The sequence below is a fragment of the Podarcis liolepis genome, assembly GCF_965112155.1.
Source record: "Podarcis liolepis genome assembly, chromosome: 4".
Taxonomy (NCBI): Eukaryota; Metazoa; Chordata; class Lepidosauria; order Squamata; family Lacertidae; genus Podarcis; species Podarcis liolepis.
The window spans coordinates 26,198,830-26,211,915 of record NC_139558.1 but is presented as its reverse complement, the minus strand read 5'-3'; the positions used below and the strand labels follow the sequence as shown (position 1 = coordinate 26,211,915).

Here is a 13,086-nt window from a genome sequence, read left to right as displayed (position 1 = left end):
TACATTATAACATGTAGGAAAAGTGTTCTGATGCTAAGCTCTGTTTTTAATTCTCAGTACAAATGCTCAAATATTCCATTACGATTTATATTGAGGATTATAATAATCTTGCCCTCATTTGAGGATTTCAGGGTGGCAGTTGTGACCCCTGCTTCCCCTTTATTCTCATAGCAACCCCATGAGGTAGCTTAGGTAGAGAGACAATAAATCGTGTCCTCGTCACCGAGGGCACATGTTGTGGTGAGATCACTAAGACTGACATCACTGTTTGTGTGGGTGGGATCACTGGATAGCCACAACAACCCAGTTGGGTCCCTCGGTTGCTGGGATAATTCTAGCCAATGGGGTTGATAGAATTTGCAGCCTGGGGACGATGTAGTGTTGAGCTTCCTCTTAGCGCCTCGTGAATCGGATCACCCTCCCACCCAGGGTTTTGCTATGACCTTGCCAAGGGACGCGGGTGGCGCTGTGGGTTAAACCACAGAGCCTAGGACTTGCTGAGTCAGCGGTTCGAATCCCCGTGACAGGGTGAGCTCCCGTTGCTCGGTCCCTTCTCCTGCAAACCTAGCAGTTTGAAAGCACGTCAAAGTGCAAGTAGATAAATAGGTACCGCTTCGGCGGGAAGGTAAACGGCATTTCCGTGCGCTGCTCTGGTTTGCCAGAAGCGGCTTGGTCACGCTGGCCACATGACCTGGAAGCTGTACGCCAGCTCCCTCGGCCAGTAAAGCGAGATGAGCACCACAACTCCAGAGTCGGTCACAACTGGACCTAATGGTCAGGGGTCCCTTTACCTTTATGACCTTGCTATGCCGTCGTGGGTCGTCTGCTGTTGGGGCAGAGGCCCGGTAGGAATTTCCCCATTTGGCTGATTGGCTGGTGCCACTTGGGTTTCGCCTGCCGCGGAGCAAATCGTAACAACTTTGTAAGGTTTGGTGATTAGGCATTGGTTCAAGATGTGGTGGAGGGGAGGTTGTCGCACCTGTCCCTCCCAATGTGCAAAAGAGTATTCCGTTAAAGGAATCCAGGTGCTCACCATGCTTTTGTCCAATTCCCTTCTAGGGATTAGGGCCACACCAGAGCACCTGGAAGCAGTTTGCGGTGAGGTTGTGTCTGTGGTAGGACCAATGCTTCCCCAGTCTGTTTACCCTTAGTGACTTCTGCCGGTGTCCAGTTGTCAGTGCTGCCCTGCCAGAGGTGTCGGTGCAGCTAATTGAACCACCTAAGCAAACCACTCACATTCTGTAATCAATAAAGTTGTGGCCAAAATTATGCCATTAACCTTCAACTAATATTGGTGTCAATTGCGTCTTTCTTTGGGAGGTCTTGGGGTCTTCACACGCAACAGGCCAATGGCTACTCAAGCAATACTCAAGAACACTTTGCTGCCTGGCAAGGGGGAGTTCCAGAGCCATCATTTGCCCATGTGGCCATTGAGTTCCCCCTTTAAGCCACGTGATTTTGGCACAAAATGCATGTTCAAATGGGCCAGTATGAGGGTGGCAAGAAAGTCAGGCTGTGTTAGTGGCCTGGCTTCAACGAGGTCCACAGTTCTCCTGTTTTTAAAATAAGTGTACATCATTTCGCCCCCCTCCCCTGTTTGATTTTATTGATATTTTTAATTAAATAGCTTATATTATTTTATGTAAACTGCTTTGAGGGTTTTTTTGGTGGATTTAAGTGGTACATAAATCTTGTCAAATAAAAATGAAAGAATAGAGTTTTATAGAAGTGAGGGCCTGCCAGAACCCACTTCAAAACAAAACTGTTCTCAGGTAGAACTTTTTCTCTTCTAATCAAGGCTGCAATCCTATACACATTTAATCTGGTACTAAAGCTGCGTACACACCTCCTTTACTCTGCATCAAGTGTGCACCCACACTGGTTTGAGAAACAGTGTGTACGCCATGTGAGCTGCAGTCCATATCTATCCTGTAACTACCCCATCATGAAATACCGTGTTTCAGTGCAATTTCCCCCAAACCGGCTTCAATTCAAATTGAGAAAAAGAATGACCTTGTTGTGTTTAAAGCCAGCGATGTGGACACAGCCTAAGTCTCATTGAACTCAGTGGAGTGTACATCTGAGCAGATGTTCCCAAGTAATCCAGATCTCCTGTGGCCCTATGTTGAACCGTGTTTCTCTACTGAGAATGAAGCCCCTGTTTTTGCCGCAAATTACTTGCAAGGTTCCTGGTCCATTGTGCATTTGGAAGCATCATGGAAGGACAGACACACAGAGCACCTGTTTTGACAGCATCAAATTTCGAGAAGAGGCGCTGGCAAAAAAATTGGAGGACAAGGTCGGAATAATTTTTAAGTGCTGCGGTTTTCCAAACAAAGCACAGGAGGGGGAGATAATTTTTATTAGGAAAAGCTAAATGAGAAGGATAAAGGAATGGAATATCCCCTCATGTGCTAAGAATCCTGAAGATACTGCAAACGTGATTACTTTGACGGAACCCCATGAGGCAAAGTCTGCTTTCCTTTTACGGGAGCTTAATGAAGAGGCGCAACTGGGAGGCGGTGTAGCAGATGAGGGAAGGCCCCAGGTCTGCTCATCTGGCCAGCAGGGAGAGCTTCATTTGATTACTTTGAAAAGACGAAGAGGCTCAAAAATGAACTTCTAAATTTGCAGAACTTATAATTGGGGATATTATCACACTATTATACACATATAATTTACTTGCTCTGCAAGAGAAACCATCTTTTCAGCGTTAGGGGTTTTTCATCTTCTCCCGAAGCCACATTAACAAAGTTCAAGAGCCTCTTTCTCCCCCAGCCACATTTGCTTAATTGCCTAAATCAGTGGTTTTCAGACTACTTAACTTTGTTTGCCAAGGAACCACCTGCGCTTTTGCCATTGCTGGGCCGTGTCTTAACGCAGGGGAAACCTTTATGCTGTCCTGCAGACATTGCTGAACTATAACTCTCCTCACCCCTGATGGTTGGCTGTGCTGACTGGGTCTGATGGGAGTCCAACAACACTGTTTCAAGGTGGGAGTCGGGGGCAAGTCAGAAAAAACTCACAAGGTGTCAGTGAAGTTGACTCTTTCAAAGAAACAAAACAGTGCAGGCTTAGCGAACACAGCAACTCTTCCCAGTAGGTCTTGCCCCATTGAGGCAGTAGCAAGGACTGAAGGTCATTGTCTGCCTACTGCTCTCTAAGACTCCTCCCTTGGGTCCTTCTCAAACAAACTGAGTCTCTTTTGTCTTGTCTCTCTTTGCTCTGCCCTCTTCACAGAGGGGGGGAGAAGAAGCTGGTCACAGCAGGAGGGGATGACTGCCTGGCTTCTTTGGCATCCAGTCTCATTGCTACCTCTTACACACACACACACACACACACACACACACACACACACACACACACGGGCCTTTGCTTCTGCCTCTGGTTCTCGGCTTCCCTCTGCCACAGCTTCTTCCTGTTCACTAAACCCTGTTCACTAAACCCCATCAGCTTCTGACACCTCCTCCTACAAGTCTTCTCCTCTTCTCCTTCTGACCACTCATTGTCATCTCACCACCAATCCCCTGGCTCTGAGTCTCTTCCCCTGGGGGTTCCCTTCGGGGTTCCCCAACTGTTGCCTCCCACCCGCTGTTCTGCATCCAGCCGTTCCATGACATCTGGGTGTTCATTTGCAGTGTGCAGGCCAAACCTGTTGGTCCTTGGTCTCCATCTGCATAAGCAGAGGCTTGGCAAAAGACCATCTGATTCACGGTATCCTCAGGAGACGACCAGGAAAAAAATTCCCTGCATAATAGATGGGACGTGACTTATTCACCTCTCTTTGCAATGGTTGAACTGCTTAGTTAGCTGTGGGTCGAAACGTCCAACTGTGAATTAGCGTAAGGGATAGTGAGGGATATTGGCAATGAGGCCGTGAAAAGCCTAAGGCAGTTTCCATTAGACAGGAAATAACAAGCCACACCGTTCTGAGCTGGAATATTTCATCCTATTATCCCTGTTCTTCCAAAGGCTCCTAAAATGTTAGCTGTCTGTAATGTAATTATATGTGTCTTTGCCAGTTTATCTTTCCCTCATTGTGTGTGTGTGTGTGTGCTGATTGTGTGTGTTTTCCTATACAACTCTCTGCCTCATAAATATAAGTAAAATCTTGCTGTTTGGAGATCTTCATAGTACCCATTCCATATTGGGGGGGGGGGTTGTTTGGTCAGGGGAAAACCAATCTTGTATTGTAATGTTCTGTATATTGCTTTCTATGCTTTCTAAAACGTCCCTATCTTTAAAACGGAGCACTTTCCCTGCTATTATGCTATGGTAGGATTTCAGCAAGAAAGGATTAGAGTCCAGTGGTATCAGATGTTTTCTGCAGACTCCTGCCTCCATATAACATATGTTTTAAATAAAAATTAGCTTAGGTCTCATGATATTGCTTAGGGGGTTTTTTGTGTTGTTGTTTTTAAAGCACACACACACACACACACACACACTTAATTCTGTTGTAATAGTTATACTATCCAAATTTTATCTTCAAGCAATAAATGTAAAACTTAATTTAAGCTACATCAATTAGATCTGGGTTTGTGATTTTTATCTCCTACTTATACATTAAATAGTTGATTTAAACTATACAAATTACTTTAGATCTTGGAGGACGGCGTGCGTGTGTGTGGTGCTGAACTGGAGAGAAAGTGGAAATGTTGCCAGTTTTCATTAACTCTGGCTCCCTCTCCCATAAACTGCAGAAATGGACAAAGCATGGTCCCACAGGTGCTTCCAACAACCAGCAGAAAGTGATATAAAGGACAGTTTTAGAAGAATGCCAATTCCTGTGACCAGTTCAGCGAATATAGGGTTGGTTTAGGTGCAGTTTTAAATTATTATGAATGCCCATCTCTATTTGAAAGGGTTTGCATGCTTATGCAAATACTTTACATTAGAAAGGGCCGGGTCTTATGTTCACATGTGATGGGCGTCTAATGTTTTTTGGCAAAGGGTGTTTAAGGAGATAACAGAAATTGCTGGGTTAAAGCTATGATGAGGTAGAAGGTTCACAGGCTATGAAGGACTTGCTCACAAATTTATTGACAGCTGCATGAGTTTATTATAGCTCAGAAGTGGAAGGGGCAAGGTGAACATAAAATGGAAGAATGGGATAAAGAGGCATGGGATATGGCCATTAATGATAAATTAACATGGGCTATTAAGGTAAGACAGGGAATATGCAGGAGAAATGACTTTGAGGAGATATGGAAGGTATTTGTAGAATTTGTACTGTTAAAATGGAAAGGGGTCAAACCATCAGAAGAGGTGTTGAAATTTTGGGAGGCTGGATAGTTACAATGGAATGGTCTTGGGGGTGGGGTGCACATTTTTATTTTTATTTATTTCTTATTATGACTTTGTTAAAAGAAAAGAAAAAGAAATGGGGACTCTCCAACAAATAAATGGGCCTTCCCCCCTATATATTCTACAAACACCATATTATCTTATGACAATGATACCCAGAGAAACATTTATCCCATTTATTCTTTCAAGGAGCTCACAGTAGCAAACATAATCTCACTTTTTCTCTCTCACAGCAACTCTTTGAGATAAGTTAGGGTGAGAGATAGTGACTGGTTCTCGTTCAATGCAGTGACCTTCATAGCTGACTAGAGATTTGAGCCTAGGGTGGAATCTACAAACATATAAAAAAACCGCTGTGAAAATATATGTGTGTGTGTGTGTTTAAAAAAAGTTTCAAAAAATACATTGAATTTTGCATAGCTCAGTCTCGCCTCCTACTGTCATATTTGTATATTGCACTTTACAACACATTTAAAACATTTCATTTGCAGCTTTATAGCTTAGTCCTGGGTATCCCTTGCCTTAGTCTGTCACTGGCAATCTCACCACTATAACACACTGACCACAAGTTTAGACCTTGTCCACACTTCCGCCTGTCCTGTCGTTTTCCCCTGGGAAAACCCCTTTACTACTGAATTTGAACAAATGTCAATCTCTTATTCTCCAACATTTCTGCCATGAAGTCAGAGAAGTCATATTCCATCATCATCATCATTTTATTATTTATACGCTGCCCATCTGACTGGATCGCCTCAACTACTTTGGGCAGCTTCCAACACGCACATATATAAAACTTAATAAAACATTAAATATTAAAAAAAAACCCTTTCCTATACAGGGCTGCTATATTGAGTCAGACCATTGGTGTGTTGTCTATAATGGCAGATGCTGGCTTTCCACGATGTCAGACAAGGTCTCTCCCTATCCCAGCTGGAGATGCCAACTAGAAATTTGACCTTTTTGGAGGGATTTGTCTTTTGAGGGAACACACATACTTGTGTCCTTCTCTTATGTAGGTCTGTTTTGTTCGTTTTTTAAAGTATTTATATTCCCCTTTTCTGCTGAGTGCACTGCTCTGCCTCCACAGCTGGAGGCAGTAATACTGAATAGCAGTTCCTTTAAACTGCAGGAGGGCAGAGTGATCTTGTGTTCAGGTCTTGCTCCCTGGTTTCCCAAGGGCCACTGTGAGAACAAGATGGCGGACTATATGGGCCATTAGCCTGATTCCGCTGGCTCTTCTCACGTTCTTATGTTCACTGAGTTTTCAAATTATAGAACATATTTTTAAAAACCTACCATTTAATCCTATACATGTAGGCTCAGAAAAAGTCCCATTGAACTCCCTATAGGATAACTCCCCACAGGACTTGCTCCCTAGCAAGTGGGTATATGATTTGTAGTCTAAAACACATAGGGGAAAACATAAAATCCATCACCAGCACTGCTTTTCACAGTAGGTGGAAGAATAAACACCGCCTTAAACTTGAACTTGCTCGAGACAAGCTCCTAATAGATTGCACCCAATGATTTTAAAACAACAATATTGGAACAAAGTTTTATTGCAGCTATTGTGTACGGGGCAAAGAGGATACCTTCCTTCTTACAGGAGAGTGAAAGCGAGGTCAGTTTTCCCACAGGGTATATAAGAATTTAGTTCCTCATTTGATGAGAGGCAGAGTAGTCTGCTTTTACATTTAGCCCAAGGCAAATGTTTAAATGTTCCTCTAGCTGTACAGAGCAATATTGTTTCTGCTTTAATTCTTGTCAGAGCTCGAAATAGTCGTGGAGAAGGCAAAAGTGTGGGTGGGGCAGATGAAAGGCTATGGCTCATTTCTTCATTTCACAGACTGTTGGGAAAACAGATGGCTGTATTGGCAGAAGGCCTTGGTTTAAAAATGATGATATCCATGTTGTGGTGGTTTGGAATGCCTACCTAATGGCAAATAGATTTCCTTTTTCACAGCTGCAGTCTTAAGCTGGCTTAATTGAAACCCAGTTGCTCCTGAGAAGAACTTAAAAGCCCAGCTATGCATAAGAACTAGTTTGCTGTTGCTCCTGAACTGAGGCACTGAGTTGCACCCAACATTGGGGGGCCCATCACTGGTGTGATGCCACATGCGTGTAACACCGCACACATGTCACACCAGTGCACCAAGGCTCCTCAGAAGGTCACACTTGAGTGCTGGACCTTCAGCATTCTGGCACAACCCTGCTGAGCTCATCAGAGGGTTCTGGTGACACACTGCATGACCGGAGAAGGTTGACAGTCGGGAAGGACAGCTGTCAGGAACCTCTTCTGCCCTCTCAACATTGAGGGGACCTGGCCCCTTGCCAAGGGATTTCAAGGGGGGTGAAGACTCCTCGGCCCCTGGAGTTTGCGCATCTGCTCCTGGGCACTCGTGTGTACAGTGGTACCTCGGGTTACAGACGCTTCAGGTTACAGATGCTTCAGGTTACAGACTCTGCTAACCCAGAAATAGTACCTCGGGTTAAGCACTTTCTCCAGGATAAGAACAGAAATTGTGCGGTGGCGACGGGAGGCCCATTAGCGAAAGTGGTACCTCAGGTTAAGAACAGTTTCAGGTTAAGAACGGACCTCCAGAACGAATTAAGTTCTTTTTTAAAAAAAAAATATTTTTATTGAACAATTTTAACAACTAGATTATCAATCAATATATCCATTTACACCCCCCTTTTTATTCCCCCCCCGGACTTCCCTCAGCTCCTCTTTCCGGTTTCTTTGCACATATTATCCTCTGCATATTGTAAAATTGTACATATCCTTGCCTTATCTATCATATATTCAACAAATAAATTTGTGGATGTTTATTTAAAACTTGCCAAGGACTCCAAATCATTTTGTTGTCTTTTAAAATAATTTGTGAAAAATTCCCATTCTTCCTTGAAGTCACGATTGTCCTTGTCACACAATTTGTATGTCAACTTGGCCAGTTCTGCAAAGCTCATCCATTTTTCTTGCCATTGTTCTTTCGTTGGGATTTCCTCATTCTCAGAACGAATTAAGTCCTTAACCCGAGGTACCACTGTACTGTAAGATGTACTCTTTGCATGGTGGCCAAAACGCTTCATTTTGAACCATCCTCTAACAAATGTTAGGTAGGAGTAAAGCCAACTAAAAATCTATGTTCTCCCTAGGGCCTGGTCTCTAGAGTTTTGGTGTAACACCTGAACTGAAACTGTTCCAGAGGCTGGCAAACTGGAACATACATACAATGTAGAATGGACTCCCCAACATTATGCATGTACTATGAACACAGCTAATTAAATAGATACAGGTGGGTGCAGTTACTCAGCAGTCTTACAAAACAGAGTATTTCCGACTGCTATTGTCATGTTTAAGACAAGTGGCTCATCCCACACAGGGCTTGCAGTTGCACAGAACGAGCTTTCCCCCAATATAAGAATGGTCTTGATGATGAGAGAAGAATTGACCTAATCTAGTAGTTTGTCTCCAGCATGAGCTAATCAAGTGCCCTTGGAAAGCTAACAAGCAGGATACAATTGGGTAATCAGAGGCATAGTGTCCCTGTATTGGAAGTTTCCATAGCCATGCAAATTTACTATCTATTTATTTAATATATTTATAGGCTGCTCCTCATGCCTACAAAGGCAGCCCAGAGCAAGTTACTACATTAAAGCCTTAGAGCATATGGGGAAACCAAAAGAATGATATTTAAAATATTTAGGCTGCAGTCCTACACATGGTAACCTGGGAGTAAGTTCTGCTGATCTCAGCAGGGCTTACTTCTCAGTATATCTGTAAGAGGATTGCACTAGACTAGCCTTCATCAACCAATTACTTTGGACTACAACTCCAGCGCTGTCTGGGGCAGATGGATGTTGTGATCCAAAACATCTATAGAGAACCAGAAGGCTGAAACCAGGCAAAACTACTGTCAATCAGTTGGATTCTCAGCAACATCTCCACATCCTTCATCATTCCCTCTAATAGCAAATCAGATGAGCCAGTTTCTAGCAGCAAGAAGCACGTCTTCAAATGTGCTCCAGCCTCATCTAGACATAAGGGTCAGGGTCACTTTATATGTTCTTTGCTCTGTTGGCTGATGAGTTACATCTCTGGAAGGTACCTAAATCAATTGTCCAAGGTTGGTAAAAGATGACCAAGATTTCCAGAGTTAGGGCTTGTAGCTGTTAGCGCTTTCAGTGTATTTTCATTTTTTTCTCCCTCCACATTAGCAATGCATTTGTGACCATTGATAAAACACTACAAAAAGCAGTATTGAGGTGATATAATAATAATAATAATAATAATAATAATAATAATAATAATAATAATAATAATAATTTATTTATACCCCGCCCATCTGGCTGGGCTTCCCCAGCCACTCTGGGCGGCTTCCAAAAGAATATTAAAATACATCAAACATTAAAAGCTTCCCTAAACAGGGCTGCCTTCAGATGTCTTCTAAAAGCCTGGTAGTTGTTGTTCTCTTTGACATCTGGTGGGAGGGCGTTCCACAGGGAAGGCGCCACTACCGAGAAGGCCCTCTGCCTGGTTCCCTGTAACCTGACTTCTCGCAGTGAGGGAACTGCCAGAAGGCCCTCAGTGCTGGACCTCAGTGTCCGGGTAGAACGATGGGGGTGAAGACACTCCTTCAGATATACTGGACCAAGGCCATTTAGGGCTTTAAAGGTCAGCACCAACACTTTGAATTGTGCTCGGAAACATAAAAAGGTAAAGGTAAACGTACCCCTGCCCGTACGGGCCAGTCTTGCCAGACTCTAGGGTTGTGCGCCCATCTCACTCAAGAGGCCGTGGGCCAGCGCTGTCCGAAGACACTTCCGGGTCACGTGGCCAGCGTGACATCGCTGCTCTGGCGAACCAGAGCCGCACACGGAAACGCCGTTTACTTTCCCGCTGGTAAGCGGTCCCTATTTATCTACTTGCACCCGGAGGTGCTTTCGAACTGCTAGGTTGGCAGGCGCTGGGACCGAACGACGGGAGCGCACCCCGCCACAGGGATTCGAACCACCGACCTTTCGATCGGCAAGCCCTAGGCGCTGAGGCTTTTACCCACAGCGCCACCTGCGTCCCGCTCGGAAACATACTGGGAGTCAATGTAGGTCTTTCAAGACCGGTGTTATATGGTCTCTGCGGCCGCTCCCAGTCACCAGTCTAGCTGCCGCATTCTGGATTAGTTGTAGTTTCTGGGTCACCTTCAACTACAACCCACACATAGTTGTAGTTTCCGGGTCACCTTATATATATGGCTATTTTTTATTTTATTTTTACTGATGCACACAAGCACTCCTGCACATTTTTAAAATGCACACATACAAAATCTTGAAACAGACAAGTAACATCAAGGTTGCTTTGTTTCTGCTTTTTTGTAAGGCACCCAAGTACACAAGCAAACTGGTAAAGTCCTACACAAAAAGAATCATGATCTGAGTGTATGAATTATCACATTAAGACTGTGCATGCACCACTTCATACAAAATCGAGAAAGAAACAGAACAATGAAGAATTCCTAATGCGTTACTCCCACTCCAGTAAAAACAAAAAACAACAAAAAACAGGTTATTCAAAACTTTGGGATACAGAGTGAAAGTTGGATAGGACAGTTTTGGAAGCATCCTTCTCTAATTTCTTTTTACCGGGAGGTATGGCAGCTTTGCTGATAATTGCAAAGTATTAATTATATGCCTGATTTTGCCAATTTTGACTTTAAATGTCAGCTCCATGCACAAATTGCATTAAATTCCATTCTGTAAATATTTTGCCCAGTGTATGTTTGATTTGCTATATATGTGCCCTATGAACAATGAAGCCCAAAGAATGAATAGGTCCTGTAGGGAGAGATTAGCTACATGACCATAAAATTTGAGGGAGGAAACTAGGGATGTTAAGCAAACACAGCAAGTCCAGGGTAGCCTGGACTCTCTGCTGAGACATTAAAATATTACAGTTCCTTTAGTGGAGCGAACATAGTGAACTGATTAACAGTAGTGGAGGAATCACACAACTAATAGGTAGAAAATTCAGAGATCAATTTTTTAAATGTTACAGCTCAATTATTTTCCTTAAGGGAAAATAAAATACACAATGGCCTAAGCCAAGAACATGAAATATAGTCCATTTTATTTATGGATTACTGACAAAGCTCAGTTGTGGAGACATATGATTTATGACATCTCATGATTTATGTCACATGGAAATAAATTCCATATTCTAGCATAAAGCCATATCCTTTACCCAATGATGTTGGAATGCATATGAAAGTCACACACACACACACACACACACACACACACACACACACACAACACACACACAACACACATTGCAAAATTTTTGAGAATAGTCAGCAAAAGTGGGGGTCTCATAGGTTTGCAAGGGTTCAAAGGCCACAATTTAAACCAATTTAGACCAATTGAAACCAATGGGTCTATGCATACCTATCTGTGTGCAAAATCTATAGCCAAAATACTCTTCTTCATAAATTCACACCAGCTAGATGGTCACAAGACATAGCAGCCTATGTTCAAACAAAATAACGCTGGGGAGGACAGTAATTTATCCAACTGCATAGTAATCTGTCTTCCTTTGGCAGAAAATTATTTTGATTAAACAATGGGGGGAATCCAACAGGAAGTCCCATTTGGAATAGTCTAGTTGGATATTACCCAGTCTTTGTGTTTGTATTCACAATGTTTTGTGATCTGCATCCGAATGGCCCCCACAAGGTGGGCTGTATTACCAAAAGAATGCACACTCCAAACCATCCAGTAAGTTCACACCAGCACTGGATTTAGGGGTGTGTGTGAAGTTCCCCCATACTGAGCTGAGGGAACACAAATTGAGAAGATCCATAATTGAGAAGATCCATTTGGGAATGCCAAATCTTGGCCTCCTAGAGGACACCATGCAACGAAAGATTACCAGTCTGTCCCTGTTCATACCTGAGTAAGGTGCCTTAGATCTCAGATCTAAAACCAATAACCAACCCTTATTGGATGTTCCCCTCCAAACAACTGTATCTGTGTGGAGGACAAAAGCTGGGTCACAGACAATAGTTCTCCTCTCCACTTCTGGGCTCCCCAGAAGCCCCATTTCCCTGCCATCCCCATTTTATGTAAAGGACATGTGGACAGGCTCTCCCCACAATTTGGGTTCTTGATCACAGGGAAGACCTACGCATGGACAACAGGCTATGCTTTTCAGGCATGACTCTACTTTCCCTCTCCATGCAATTTATAACCATATGGAAAGGAGCCTCCACCTCCATGACTATTGTGGTTTAGGGTGTTCAGATCCACCAGGCAGCATTCAAAACTTTGTGCAGAAGAGGCACCAGGAAGCGGTTGGGCTGTAGCAACGATTCTTTCACATTGCAAACTCACACAAAGCACATTATTATTATTATTATTATTATTATTATTATTATTATTATTATTATTATTAATATACCGCCCTATGCCTGGGGTCTCAGGGTGGTTCACAGAATAAAATCAAGATATAAAACTACAAAATATCTAATAAAAATAAAAACAGCAACCCAATACCACCCAAAACACACACACACACACACACACACACACACACACACATTTTAAAAGGGCATAGGATGTAAATCAGATCAACCAAAGGCCTGGTTAAAAAGGAACATTTTTGGCTGGTGCCTTAAGGTGTATAATGAAGGCACCAGGTGAACTTCCCTGGGAGCGCATTCCACAGACGGGCAGCCACTGGAGGAAAGGCCCCATTCTCGTGTTGCCACCCTATGGACCTCTCGA

General features: G+C 43.4%; 1 long non-coding RNA gene across 1 annotated transcript in view; it reads right to left on the bottom strand.

The window, feature by feature from the left end:
- LOC310706075 overlaps positions 1–13,086 on the bottom strand; it is a 524,112-nt gene that overhangs the window by 334,242 nt on the left and 176,784 nt on the right. The window lies entirely within an intron of this gene.